At 42.1% G+C, this 15,275-nt stretch overlaps 1 pseudogene; it reads left to right on the forward strand.

The window, feature by feature from the left end:
• The first annotated feature begins 738 nt into the window (after positions 1-738).
• Positions 739-14,792, forward strand: LOC138416996 (dihydrodiol dehydrogenase 3-like; annotated as a pseudogene).
• Positions 14,793-15,275: the final 483 nt, after the last annotated feature.

Here is a 15,275-nt window from a genome sequence, read left to right on the forward strand (position 1 = left end):
TGTACCACAGCTTTCTTGTCCTTTCATCTGCTGATGGACATCTAGGTTGCTTCCATGTCCTGACTATTATAAACAGTGCTGTGATGAACATTGGGGTACACGTGTCTCTTTCAATTCTGGTTTCCTTGGTGTGTATGCCCAGAAGTGGGATTGCTGGGTCATAAGGCAGTTCTATTTCCAGTTTTTTAAGGAATCTCCACACTGTTCTCCATAGTGGCTGTACTAGTTTGCATTTCCACCAACAGTGTAAGAGGGTTCCCCTTTCTCCACACCCTCTCCAGCATTTATTACTTGTAGACTTTTGGATTGCAGCCATTCTGACTGGTGTGAAATGGTACCTCATTGTGGTTTTGATTTGCATTTCTTTGATATTTTAATTGTGTGACTAGTGTGTCTTTCTGTACTATGAAGTAGTTGTTTCAGTTGATGTTTGATCAAAAGTTGGCTTCATAATTAAAAAAGTGAATTGACTGATATGTGGAGGTGTCTGTGTAATGTTTGGTCAATAATTGTTTGGCAGATATTATCATTATATAATTTAAGTTTTTTCTGATTAAAAAAAAACAATTGTACTGGATTCAATTCTCTTCTTACTCTCTGGGCACTGGTTTAATCCTTATCCTCCTCCAATGTATCTGCTAACACTGGACAGTCAGCTGGGGTGTTAATGTCCTGTTATTTATAACCTGTAAAAGCAGAAGAAAAGATCAGTCTGCTTATTCAGGTTAGAAACAGGCAATGGATCCCAAAGGCCAGAGAGTGAAGCTAAATGATAGCCATTTCATTCCTGTCCTGGGATTTGGCATCACTGTACCTAAAGAGTAACAGAGGTGGTTTGAGGTTGAGATATAAATAGTAGTAGATGTAACATAATTGGAAAGGACTTGCATTGTCAAGCACTAAGCTCCTGTGTGACTCTGGGAGGGTCACATGGTTCCACTAACCAGGCTAGAACCATGCCTTGTGAAAGGGGAGAGAGCATCCAATCTTCACTCTGCATCAGGGTCTGAGGCTGTGCTCACCTGCAGATTTCTCTGGGTTCCCCTCCAGTTTCCATCTCTTTCCCAGCTTAGCAGAAGCAGTGAGACTCTGCTGTCCAGAACATTGACTGTCAGCTGCTTCTCTCTGAGGGGGATTGCAATGGCCAGGTTTCTCTGTATATTTTAGTAGTTTCAGAACTCCTTCCTCCTTCCAAAAAGACACGACCTAGAGAAATATTTGAGGTACAAGGTCCTGAAGATGCAATGGCTGAAAACTAATGGGAGGGAATTGCTTTTCTACTACGAGTGTCTGCTTGGTCCCAGGCCAGACACACTGCAGCTGCAGTTGTGTTTTTCACTCTACTTCCATTTCTGCTTGACTACTTCTTCTAATGGAAATTGTACTGTCATTTGAGGGGATAAGCTACAGTCTTACAGGCCAGGCTTTGTAAAGTATTTTTGGGTTTTGTTGTGTCTCTTTATTAAAGTATAGTTTTCATTGCTTGGAAATGAGGGGCTAGTGGACAAGTTTCTAGACTGGAAGCCAGACAGCTTTCTGTCCCTCTGGTCTTTAGAGTAGGTAGCTGTGACAAGGGGCTGCTACTGCTACTGCTAAGTCACTTCAGTCGTGTCCAACTCTGGGTGACCCCGTAGACGGCAATCCACCAGGCTCCCCCATCCCTGGGATTCTCCAGGCAAGAACACTGGAGTGGGTTGCCATTTCCTTCTCTAATGCATGAAAGTGAAAAGCGAAAGTGAAGTCACTCAGTTGTATCTGACTCTTAGCGACCCCATGGACTGCAGCCTACCAGGCTCCTCCATCCATGGGATTTTCCAGGCAAGAGTACTGGAGTTGGGTACCATCGCCTTCTCTGGACAAGGTGCTGACTGGTCCTTAACTTGTGTCTCACTTCTTTGTCTATAAAACAGAAGGAAATATTCAGAGACCTTTACAAGACAGAAGACAGGGCTTGTTTCCTTGTGGTGCAAAGTGGGATGAGGGGAGGGAAGGGACCAGGCTATACTGAAGCTTACTGGTTCATTTCTTGGTACATTCCCAAATAACTGAGTATTTAAGAAAAACCAGGGCCCAACAGAGGGAAGTCAGACCAGTTATCTAGTTCCTTGAAACAGGAAAGATTCTGAATCCGATAAAAAGAAATGGAGTATTATGCAGCACTAAAAACAAAGTTAATCCTGCCATTTGCAACCAAACAGATCAACCTGGAGAGAACATTAAGTGAAATGAGAGAAGCCAGAAATAGAAAGACAAATACTTCATGATCTCTATATGGGTGAAATCTAAAAAAGTGGAACTCACAGAAGAAGAGAGTAGAGAAATGGTGACCAGAAGTTGAGGACAAGGCTGGGAGAAAAGGGAAAGATGTTGGTCAAAGGGACAGACCTTCAGTTTGAGATGAATAAGTCTTGACCCCTGATGTTCAGGACGGTGACTCCAGTTGATAACAATGGATTCTATCTTGAGATTTGCAGATTTGAAAGCAGATCTTTAGTGTTCTCACAACCCCCCTCACAAGATAGCTATGTGAGGTGATGGATCTCCTGGTAGCTTGACTGCGATCATCAATAACAGTGGGTAATTATAAGCAGTACTGACAGTATTTTACCTCTAGTGCCACCTGGTGCTGGTTGTAAAGAACCTCGCTGCCAGTGCAGGAGACATAAGAGGTTAAGGGTTCAATCCCTGGGTTGGGAAGAACGCTGGAGGAGGGCATGGCCATCCACTCCTGGATTTTTGCCTGGAGAATCCCTTGAACAGAGGAGCCTGGTGGGCTTTGGTTGCCATAGGGTGGCAAAGAGTTGGACATGACTGAAGCACCTTAGCATGCATGCACTTTTATGAAAATATCACTTTGTATACCTTGACTATATATATATGCATATATATATATTTTTTTGGTGTATTCTGTGTGGCTTCACTGGTAGCCAGAAGTCTTAGAAGTTTTCACCTTGTTTCTTGATGCTTTTACCATACATCTCGTACCTTTGTCAATTTTGCTTCAGACATCTCAAAATATAAATCCTATCCATGGGTTCTAACAGCTAATCATTGAACCTGGAGGTAGCCTTCGGGTCCTCTGATCAACCACTGATTGCCTGAGGTTGATGAGTTCCTGGGTGTCCATTTAATTGCTGACCAGGGACATTCAGGAAACTGTCATGGGTTCATCACACACATACAGAACTACCCAAAGAAAAGTTGAATCTTGGGAAGATCAAAGCTTGTGCTTTAACAATCTTTTAACCCATGTGAATATGTAAGTATTACCTTTGTTGCTCATGTAGGTTACTAAGAGCGAAGCTCTGGAGGCAACCAAATTTGCTATAGGTTGGGTTCCACCATATTGACTGTGCTTGTGTGTACCAAAATGAAGAGCAGGTTGGCCAAGCCATTCGAAGCAAGATTGCAGATGGCACTGCAAAGAGAGAAGACATTTTCGATACTTCAAAAGTGCTATGTGCGTGGCATGTGTGTGCACATGTGGGCAACTGATTGTGCCCAGGTGACTATTGTATAATAAGATCATTGTTTGATAAAGAGTTGCTTGGTGACCCATGTTTATTGTTACATTCCTAAAGTATTAGAATTCCCTGGTGGTCCAATGGTTAAGACTCAGTGCTTTATTGCCATGAGCCCAGATTCAATCTTTGGTCAGTGAAGTAATACTCCAAAATCCATGTTTTAAGCAACTGCCACTGCCTCCCCCCCCCCCCCCAATTTTCCTAAAGTATTATTAACACAGCTTCCATTCTTTAATCTCTGCAGCTTTGGTGCACTTTCCTTTGACCAGATTTGGGCCGACCAGCCTTGGAAAAGTCACTGAAAGATCTCCAACTGGACTATGTTGATCTTTATCGCATTCATTTCCCAGTGGCCATGAAGGTTGGAAATTTGTGTAATCACTGCTATAGTACTTCTTTTTTGCAGAATGTGTATCAATTTGCATGGATTGTTGAATTAAAGATTTGTCTTAGTAGGTTATAGCAAGGGTTTCACTAGAGTAGAATCCCCCTAATAATCATTTGCTATCATCTTTTTACTGATTTTCTTTGAATCTGTTACAGGCCTCCCAGAGAAAGGAGTTAAAGAATCTCTCAATGTCTACCTCAAAAATTTGAGGAAATAGAAATAGGTAGGTTCTGCACATAGTCTTGAATATGACTCCTGAGACTCTAGGGATTTCATGAAACAAGAGTTTGGTGCAGCCATGATGAACAATGACACTATCTTACATCGAATGTGATGAGTTCTTATCCCTTTTCATCCTTTTGAGTTGAGCAGATTTGGTGGGTGCCCCATCTGGGTGCTAAAACTAGCAGACATCATAGGGACTTGGGAAACTTTGCCTACACTGTTGCTTGTCTCCATGATGAAGTTTGTAGACTGCACTTAGACTTTAAGAACTGTATTATTGTGCTGTATTATTATGTAGACGGGAGTTTCCTGGCAGTCCAGTAGTTATGACTCCATGCTTTCACTGCTGAGGCAAGTTGAGTTGAGGGAAGGTGTTCAATCTATGTTTGGGGAATTAAGATCCCACAAACCTGAGGGAAAAAACAAACAAACAAACCCCACAATGAAACTACAACAACAAAAAACTGTGTTATATAGAACTCTTGATTTTAAGTTACAGAAATCTACTCAAGCCATTCTATGCAAAATAGCTTAGAGGACTATGTAGATGGGAAGTCCAAGTCATGGATAGATTTAAGAATTTGCTATACTCTTCAGAAATGTCTATTTTTTTCTATCTCTTATCATGGCACTGGAGGCTTTCCCTGTGGCTCATCAGTAAAGAATCTGCCTGCAATGGAGGAGCTGCAGGAGATGTGGGTTTGATCTCTGGATGGGAAGATTCCCTGGAGGAGAGTCTGGCAACCCACTCCAGTATTCTTGCCTGGAGAATCCCATAGACAGAGGAGCCTGGTGGGCTACAGTCCATGGGGACACAAAGAGTCAGAAATGACTGAAGCAACTTAGCAAACACGCACATAATGGCATTACTCATGATTTGCTTTATTTTTACTGACATTTCGACTGGTGGCAAATATGGTCTTGGGGCAGCTCAAGGCTCATGGTCACGAACGTTTGAGAGCATGTCTGGATCTTCCATATTCCATATCAACCTAACCAGAGCCTTGCTGGTTCACATGCCTGCCTAGGGCATCTGATGCTCAGATGGAAAAGGAAGTCTGATTATCTAGTCACATCAAGATTGATATTTTTATTCTGGAAATTATGTCACATAACTTACTGCCTTTTCCAGCTCAAGAGAAGCATTTCAAAAGAGCCAAGTACAAGGAACAGACAAAATCTGCAAAAGTTGTGGGAATTTCCTTTTAGGACCTAGAAAAACATATTTATTACAACATATATATATATAATATATAATATATATATTAAGTGTAAGAGACTAGAATATGCCTCCCTCCTAAAGACATTGCTTACAACTCCATATATGCAAATACTAGTATCCAGAATATTGTAACACCTACCTCATGGAGGTTTACTACCTGGTGCCAAGCAGCCAGGCTAAATGTAGAGATATTACTTTGTGACATCTCTAAAATGACTACCTCTATTCCAGCCAGGGGAGGAATTACTTCCAAAAGATGAAAATGGAAAAATGATATTAGACTCAGTGGGTCTCTGTCGTACATGGGAGGTGAGTCTAGGGAGGAGCAAATCAGGGGAGGAGCCAGGAGAGGGAGGACCTCCTTCATTTCTTCCACCTGTGAGAATGGGCTGTGGACCATCAGACTCAGCAGTTCATGAATCTAAGGGTTGTGATGCTGGGGTTTGGGGGAGGAAACCATTGCTGGAATGCTCACAGAGAGGAACGAAGGAGGAGAATATGGGACAGGGAAGACGGGCATCTCTTTCCTTCCGTGTGATATGTCTTCTCAGGGATTTTTCTAAGGAGGAAGTGGTAATTGTTGCTTTTGTGTCACAAGTTCTTTTTTCCTCTTGATAAGCAATTGATTCTTGATGGGTGACCTTGTTGATAGATAATTTTTCAGCATTTATTTTTGCTCTATTGCCCATTCTAAATGACTGCGCACCCCCCCTTCTTCCCTAGGCCCTGGAGAAGTGTAAGGATGCAGGGCTGACCAAGTCCATCGGGGTGTCCAGCTTCAACCACAAGCAGCTGGACAAGCCGGGGCTCAAGTACAACCCCGTCTGCAACCAGGCGAGCAGCTCGGCTCCTCTCCCTCCTGCTCTTTACAACCTCCCTCTTGCCATGGAGCCTGATGTCTGTCTGTCCTCCCCTCCTGTTCATCCGACCTTTGTGGGCAGAATATTCTAGAGGGCAGAGCCTCTGTGTGGATGGAATACCATGAATAGAACCCACAGTGGTATCTCTGTTTGATAAAGTCTGGGTGGAAAAGCTGGCGGCGGGGGGTGGGTGGGGGGTCCTGCTAAATTGTGGTGGAGACTGAGGAAAGGTAAGGGAGGTGAAGAAGGGTTAGACTAGTCACCCAGAACTTAGAGGAAGGTGGTGTTCACCTGAGCCTAAAGGGTGTCCAGAAATGGATGTTGAAAGTGCCTGGGAGGGAACTTATGGACGGGAAGGAGGACCACGAAACATGGCATAGAGTGTAAAGAAAGTTAAATCGGACAATATTGGTTTAAAATTTGTGTGGGGTTTGGATGGCTGAATCCTTAGTCTTAGTGTTTCAGCTTTTCTGGGTCTTCAGTACCAAAAATGTGCTGAAAACTATGAAAGTCATCCAGGTGAAAGGCTGAATTTAACGGCTCACGGTGATATTAACAATCAATAAAATATTTACTCAGAAACATTTACTCATATGTAGAGCTCACCTTGTGATTACTCAAGCTTGGAATGGTTCTCTCATCCAAGTCTATCATAAAATTAACTTTTAAGTACACTTTTCTCTATTTTTATCTTGATGTTGATATTTCAAGTTTACATTTAAGTTGTAGTTTTTCCTTTAGCATTTTTTAAACTTTTAATTCTCTGTTTTATTAATATTACTTTCCCATATAATCTGACACTCTTCTCTGTTGGCATTCTACAGGTGGAATGTCACTCTTATCTCAATCAGGGTAAACTATTGGATTTCTGCAAGTCCCATGATATTGTTCTTGTTGCCTATAGTGCTCTGGGATCCCAAAGAATAAAAGGATGGTAATGAACCCTAAGGAAGACAACATGGTGTTTACCTAAAATTCAGTTTTTGATGAAATGGTTTAAATCATGCAGTACTCAACAATAACTGAGAAGTAAAGAAAAAATTCCACGAGTTTGGCAGTCTTGGTCTCAACTCAATCATGAATCTGAATTACATGCAGAACTTTGTAAACACAGAATGGGAGGTGACTCAGTTGAGGTTCTGATTCAGTTTGTCTTCAACTAAGTCATGGAATTTGTATTTCTAACAAGATTCCAGGTCATACTGATGATGCTGGTCCCTGGAGCACACTTTGAGAAGCACTGGTCTAGAGTGGACCTACTTGGTCTGTTTGAGAAGCCTCCTTAGACACTGAGAATTTAGTCTCAGTTCCTCAGCATTTCTGAATTTCCTTCCAGGGTGAACCAGAACCACCCCGTTCTCTTGGAGGACCCGGTTCTTTGTGCCATTGCCAAAAAGAACAAGCAGACCCCAGCTCTGGTTGCCCTCCTCTACCAGATACAACGTGGGGTTGTGGTTGTGATCAAGAGTTTCAACAAGAAGCAGATCAAAGAAAACATACAGGTGATGATGAGTGGGGTTGTGGGTAGAGGGCTTCTAAGGAATATCCTTCACGAGAGTCATTCTTTATCCGTCTCTCAAGACTTTCCTTGAGTCAAGACAAAGACACCTGTTCTCCCCTATGCATGAATACCTTGTGTGTGTTCCTGGTAGTTTTCTCCTCCTGATGTGGCAACAGGAAAGGTGGCATGGCTGGAGAGGGTTAATGTTGGACAGATGTGTGTGCTCAGCTGCTCAGTCTTGTCTGCTCTTTGTGACCCCATGGACTGTAGCCTGCCAGGCTGGTCTGTCCATGGGGGTTTTTAGGCAAGAATACTAGAGTGGGTCTCCATGCCCTCCTCCAAGGGATCTTCCCCACCCAGCGATTGAACTCAGGTCTCCCACATTGCAGGCAGATTCTTCACTGTCTGAGTCACCAGGGAAGCCCAAGAACACTGGAGTTGGTAACTTATTCCTTCTCCAGGGGATGTTCCTAACCCAGGAATTGAACTGGAGTCTCCTGCATTGCAGGCAGATTCTTTACCATCTGAGCCAAGGTTGGACAGATAACAGAGATTTATTTCCAGTGTTACTTCTGCAATTTATTCTGTCACCTTGTGCAAATGGCATCTTATTATCTTTGTTCTTAGTTGATGAAACTGTGAATTTTTTAGGCTGTTTGGACTGCTCCAACAAAATACCACGGATTGAGTGGCTGAGAAAAAATGAAATTTCTTTCTCCCATTTATGAAGCTGGAGTCTTGAGGTCAGGGGGCTTGTGTGGTTGGTTGAGGGCCCTGCTCCAGGTCACAAGCTTCTCCTTGTAATTTAACATGGTGGAGGGGAAAACAGAGTATTTCCCTGAATACTAACAAGGTTGCATGTTCATACATTTAATCTCCATGAGTTTCTGCCTTCAAGAAGCTCCTCTTCAAGACTTTGTCCACTTAGCTAGGTTGTTTCTTTTTAGACTTCTGTGTGGGAGACCTACATTTTCCCCTTAGTGTAGCTGCACAGAAAACTCCCCAATTTCAGAATTTAATGTAGAGAACAGTTATGCTTCTCTTGATTCTGTGGTTTGACAGTCAGCCTGCACTCAGCTAAGCTGTTGTCCTCTTAGCTGGGTTCACACATGCATTTACAGTTCAGTGCAGAGCAGCTCTGCAGTTCTGCTTTAGCAGGTGGATGTGGCTCTTGTTTGAGGAGCATGCACGCTTCTCTGCATAGTTTTTCATATATGTTTGGCTAGACTGTTGTCAACTGATTGGTCTTCATCTCAGCACAGTGCTGTGATCCCGTCAGTGATTAGGAAAAAAATCCTCTTCCTGTCTGAGATCAGATCTGGCTCAGCACTTCTGGGAAATATCACTGTTCAGTGCCACAGGTTACAGGTCAGGCCAAGTCAAGGGGAAGGGAAATTGTCCCCTGATCAATTGTTTCCATTTTTCCATTTAAATTGGTTCTGTAATCTAGCTGAAACTGATTATCTAAGATAATACGAAAATAGATACATACACTTTTCAGTTCAGTTCAGTTTAGTTCAGTCGCTCAGTCATGTCCAACTCTTTGGGACCCCATGAATCACAGCACACCAGGACTCCCTGTCCATCACCAACTCCCAGAGTTCACCCAAACCCATGTCCATTGAGTTGGTGATGCCGTCCAGCCATCTCATCCTCTGTTGTCCCCTTCTCCTCTTGCCCCCAATCCCTCCCAGCATCAGGGTCTTTTCCAGTGAGTCAACACTTCGCATGAGGTGGCCAAAGTACTGGAGTTTCAGCTTCAGCATCAGTCCTGATCTCCTTTAGAATGGGCTGGTTGGATCTCCTTGCAGTCCAAGGGACTCTCAAGAGTCTTCTCCAACACCACAGTTCAAAAGCATCAATTCTTTGGTGCTCACCTTTCTTCACAGTCCAACTCTGACATCCATACACGACTACTGGAAAAACCATAGCCTTGACTAGATGGGCCTTTGTTGGCAAAGTAATATCCCTGCTTTTGAATATGCTATCTAGGTTGGTCATATCTTTCCTTCCAAGGGGTAAGTGCCTTTTAATTTCATGGCTGCAATCACCATCTACAGTGATTTTGGAGCCCAGAAAAATAAAGTCTGACACTGTTTCCACTGTTTCCCCATCTATTTCCCATAAAGTGATGGGACCAGATGGCATGATCTTCGTTTTCTTAATGTTGAGCTTTAAGCCAACTTTTTCACTCTCTTCTTTCACTTTCATCAAGAGGCTTTTGAGTTCCTCTTCACTTTCTGCCATAAGGGTGGTGTCATCTGCATATCTGAGGCTATTGATATTTCTCCCGGCAATCTTGATTTCAACTTGTGCCTCTTCCAGCCTAGAGTTTCTTATGATGTACTCTGCATATAAGTTAAATAAGCAGGGTGACAATATACAGCCTTGATGTACTCTTTTTCCTATTTGGAACCAGTCTGTTGATACATGTCCAGTTCTAACTGTTGCTTCCTGACCTGCATACAGATTTCTTCAGAAGCAGGTCAGGTGGTCTGGTATTCCCACCTCTTTCAGAATTTTCCATAGTTTATTGTGATCCACACAGTCAAAGGCTTTGGCATAGTCAGTAAAGCAGAAATAGATAATTTTCTGGAACTGTCTTGCTTTTTCCATGATCCAGTGGGTGTTGGCAATTTGATCTCTGTTTCTTTTTCTAAAACCAGCTTGAACATCAGGAAGTTCACGGTTCAGATATTGCTGAAGCCTGACTTGGAGAATTTTGAGCACTACTTTACTAGCATGTGAGATGAGTGCAATTGTGCAGTAGTTTGAGCATTCTTTGGCATTGCCTTTCTTTGGGATTGGAATGAAAACTGACCTTTTCCAGTCCTGTGGCCCCTGCTGAGTTTTCCAAATTTGCTGGCATATTGATTGCAGCACTTTCACAGCATCATCTTTCAGGATTTGAAATAGCTCAACTGGAATTGCATCACCTCCACTAGCTTTGTTCATAGTCATGCTTTCTAAGGCCCACTTGACTTCACATTCTAGGATGTCTGGCTCTAGGTGTGTGATCACACCATCATTATTATCTGGGTCTGAAGATCTTTTTTGTACAGTTTTTGTATTCTTGCCACCTCTTCTTAATATCTTCTGCTTCTGTTAGGTCCATACTATTTCTGTCCTTTATCGAGCCCATCTTTACATGAAATGTTCCCTTGGTATCTCTAGTTTTCTTGAAGAGAGCTCTAGTCTTTCTCATTCTGTTATTTTCCTCTATTTCTTTGCAGTGATCACTGAGGAAGGCTTTTTTAATCTCTTCTTACTATTCTTTGGAACTCTGCATTCAGATGCTTATATCTTTCCTTTTCTCCTTTGCTTTTCACCTCTCTTCTTTTCACAGCTATTTTTAAGGGCTCCTCAGACAGCCATTTTGCTTTTTTGCATTTCTTTTCCATGGAGATATTCTTGATCCCTGTCTCCTGTACAATGCCATGAACCTCCGTCCATAGTTCACCAAGCACTGCTTATCACATATAGTTCCTTAAATCTATTTCTCACTTCCAATGTATAACCATAAGGGATTTGATTTAGGTCATACCTGAATGGTCTAGTGGTTTTTCCTACTTTCTTCAATTTAAGTCTGAATTTGGCAATAGAGTTCATGATCTGAGTTGCTGTCAGCTCCTGGTCTTGTTTTTGCTGACTGTATAGAGCTTCTCCATCTCTGGCTGCAAAGTGTATAATCAATCTGATATCGTATTGAGTCAGGAGTGTCCAAAGGCAATGTGTTTGGAAAAAGATTTTAGTTTGTTTTCTGTCACAAGTGATTCACTTAGAAAGATAAAGGACTGATGCACTATAATGTTTGTGAAGTGGCCAGAGAAGGAGAAGGTGTGGGAAGGAAAGATGAGAACTCAGGAGAGGGTCCCAGGTTGTTCTCCTGAAAGCTGAGGACAAACACGGCTTCCCTGTCCCCTTCTCGTGTCTCTATCCAGCTGGAAAATCCTCCAGTCTCCAGAGGGGAGGCTGTCTCCTTGGGGGAGAGGTTAATGCGATTGTTCCTTCCTTCCAGGTGTTTGACTTTGAGCTAAGTCCAGAGGACGTGAAAGCAATCGATGGCATCAACAGAAATATAAGATATAATGAGATACTATTGTAAGTGACTTGCAGATATTTCACACATACACTGTTTTCTGTAGCAGGCAGGTCAGCAGGAGAACTAAGCTTTTCAAAAGCTTAATTCTGGGAAGAGAGTCCTGATTTCCAGTGTAGGCATAAACCAGGGGCTTCCTGCAGAACTCAGATGAGAAGTTTCCTCCAAGGATCCATCTCTGACCAACAGAAATGTGACTTGTGCCCAGGACAGTCCATCAGTAGAATCCCCAGATTTGACATCATGGTGATTTCACTACTAGTGTGCCTCCTCTCAGGGTGGAGGGTCGAGGGACCCAGGATACACAAAGGGCACAGTGCCTGCAGCCCACTATTCTTTCAGGGACCTGTGAACGTGTTTCTTCTTTAATTCTTTTTGTATCAGGGGAAAATTATTATATTAGTAATAGCTATATTAATAACAGCTATATAAGAATGACTCCATCATGCATTACACACATGTTTTGTTGTTGTTCAGCTGCGAAGTCCTGTCTGACTCTTTTGCAACCCCATGGACTATAGCCTACCAGGCTCTTTTGTCCATGGGATTTCCCAGGCATTTCCCTCTCCGAGGGATCTTCCCACCCCAGGGGTTGAACCCATGTCTCCTGCATGGGCAGTGGGGTCCTTTACTACTGAACAACCTGGGAAGCCTGCGTTGGTGTTTGCCTACGTACAGTCATAAAATGTCATGTTAATGTTTTTCTGGAGGGATCCAGGCAGGCCAATGTGCATCAGTGCTCAGAAGTCACGGGGGACCTACTTCGACCCCCTCCCCTAAGTGGCTGGTGGGTTTTCTCCCTAATGGGCATTTCTTCTCCAAGACATTATCCATTTATTTCAAATTGATCTCTTCATTGGCCGTTTTCCATATTCCAACTCCCATTTCATCGTCCTTATAATTTCAAAAAACTGAATTACAAGTAGGTCATTAACTGACCCTCCACTGAATGACTTCTGTGTCCTTAGCAGGACACGCCCAGGGAAGATCGGCTGGGTGTTTGGTTTTCTGAGTTAACACTTACCCCACTGTAGTTTCTGTCCATCAGGGGTACATCCCTTTGGAAGCCCCTATCACCTGGATTTTGACTTAGTCACTAACATGCAACTCCAGCTGCCTAATTACTGAAGAAGGAGATCAGAATTGAAGAGACAAAATAGAAATTTGGAAGGGAGTTTTGAGAAATGAGAATACAAATAATGGCAAAATGAAGATTTAATTTCAGTGAAAGATCTCAAAACTGCCCCTGTTGTTGCAAAGCTATATCATGATTCTAAGAAAAGATATGAAACATGGAAAAAACATGGAAAGCTCCTCTTCTGTACTCAAAGGCTTTTAAGTTCCCTAAGGCTTTTTAATTCTATGTTCTCCTTCACTGGGCTGTGAATGCTTATCTTTGTGGGCTCAACTAAATAGCACAGCTCCTGGAAGATGGAATTGCTAAAAATGCACTTTATAATAAATTGGATTTAAAAGAACACATTAGAATGAAAAGTACAAACATGGAAAAAAGGAAAACGGCAGTAATACAAATTGCTGAATAAGTAATGTTTTAATATATTATAAAGTAAGAGACTCCTAGGACTGATCTCCTTTAGAATGGACTGGTTGGATCTCCTTGCAGTCCAAGGGACTCTCAAGAGTCTTCTCCAACACCACAGTTTAAAAGCATCAATTCTTTGGTGCTCACCTTTCTTCACAGTCCAACTCTGACATCCATACATGACTACTGGAAAAACCATAGCCTTGTCTAGACGGACCTTTGTTGGCAAAGTAATGTCTCTGCTTTTGAATATGCTATCTAGGTTGGTCATAACTTTCCTTCCAAGAGTAAGTGTTTTTAATTTCATGGCTGCAATCACCATCTACAGTGATTTTGGAGCCCCCCAAAATAAAGTTTGACACTGTTTCCACTGTTTCCCTGTCTATTGCCCATGAAGTGATGGGACCAGATGCCATGATCTTCGTTTTCTGAATGTTGAGCTTTAAGCCAACTTTTTCACTCTCCTCTTTCACTTTCATCAAGAAGCTTTTTAGCTCTTCTTCACTCTCTGCCATAAGGGTGGTGTCATCTGCATATTTGAGGTTATTGATATTTCTCCCAGCAATCTTGATTCCAGCTTGTGCCTCTTCCAGCCTAGCGTTTCTCATGATGTTCTATGCATATAAGTTAAATATGCAGGGAGTTGGTGATGGACAGGGAGGCCTTGAGTGCTGCAATTCATGGGGTCATAAAGAGTTGGACAGGACTGAGTGACTGAACTGAATTGAAAGTAAGAAAATAATGATCCCACTTTGTGCTGTGTGATTATTGAGGTGTACGTGGTATCTCTTCATCAGATGACAAATTCCTTAATGGAGACACCCTGAATTTTGGGGGGTTCTCAGTATCTGCTTATCCATGGATGTGTGAAAAAGAGTAGCTAATTTGTTCACTGTGATTCTTCTCCTCATCTAGGGACAGAAGTTCCACCTGTGTCTGAAATGATGCCCACAGTTAGTCCTATGTCTTGTGCTGTTGTATAAATTGTAACCTGAGTCAACCTACCTGTCACTGTGGAGTGAATGTTACACGTGAATGTTGGGACTGGACGTGCAGGTGCCGTGTGCACATGGAGCAGGCACCTGCAGGTGTGCTTGTCGGGGGAGAAGGAGGCACCTGTTTGTAGATTTAGAGTTTTAGCCCTTCCTGACCACATTCACAGAACAATGTTCTCTATGGCAACATGGCTGATTTAATAAATGAATCCTCCTTCTTCTCTTTCAGTGGTATTGGTCACCCAGAATATCCATTCTCTGAAGAATATTGACTCTCAGCTCTCACCGTGGTTCTTTGAGAATGTCTTGCTTCTAGGGTGGTGAAGATTTTTGTACTATGTGAAGGTGCTTAAATGAAGTGTCTGAAATTTTGAAAGCTTGCTTTTCCTTTTAAAACATTTAACACTTTACGAAACAATAAAGACTTCAAAGTAAGAATGCTTCTATTTTTCTGATAATTAAAGTAATACATAAAAATTACACAAAATTAGGAAAAAGAAGGCAAAGGATTGAAAATCAAAATAAGCTGTGCTTAACCATTTTAATAATACTTCCGTGCATTTTTCTCTGCAAATGTGTGTGATTTTTTATTTACAAAGAGAAGGAATCTTCAATCTACAGGTTGTATACTTATTTTTAAACAGTGTAATTATCTTGGTAAGATAAAAATACCATTTACAAATCCAGCATTATATTTTGCTTACTCTAAGGCAGCAAATCTTATTCACTTAATTTCTAATTGTGTGCCTAGAAATTGTTTTATCAATAGATATTAATTAAAATGAGAAATTCTTGAGTTGATTGTCCAGTGGAGGCTGAGACTGTGAACAAAATCAGGAGTATTTAGCTGTTAGAAATGGGCAAGTGCCTGTAGGAGATATTTCTACACCATCTCTCCCACTTCTGTACAGCTGTTGG

This window comes from Ovis canadensis, chromosome 13, assembly GCF_042477335.2.
Source record: "Ovis canadensis isolate MfBH-ARS-UI-01 breed Bighorn chromosome 13, ARS-UI_OviCan_v2, whole genome shotgun sequence".
Classification (NCBI taxonomy): domain Eukaryota; kingdom Metazoa; phylum Chordata; class Mammalia; order Artiodactyla; family Bovidae; genus Ovis; species Ovis canadensis.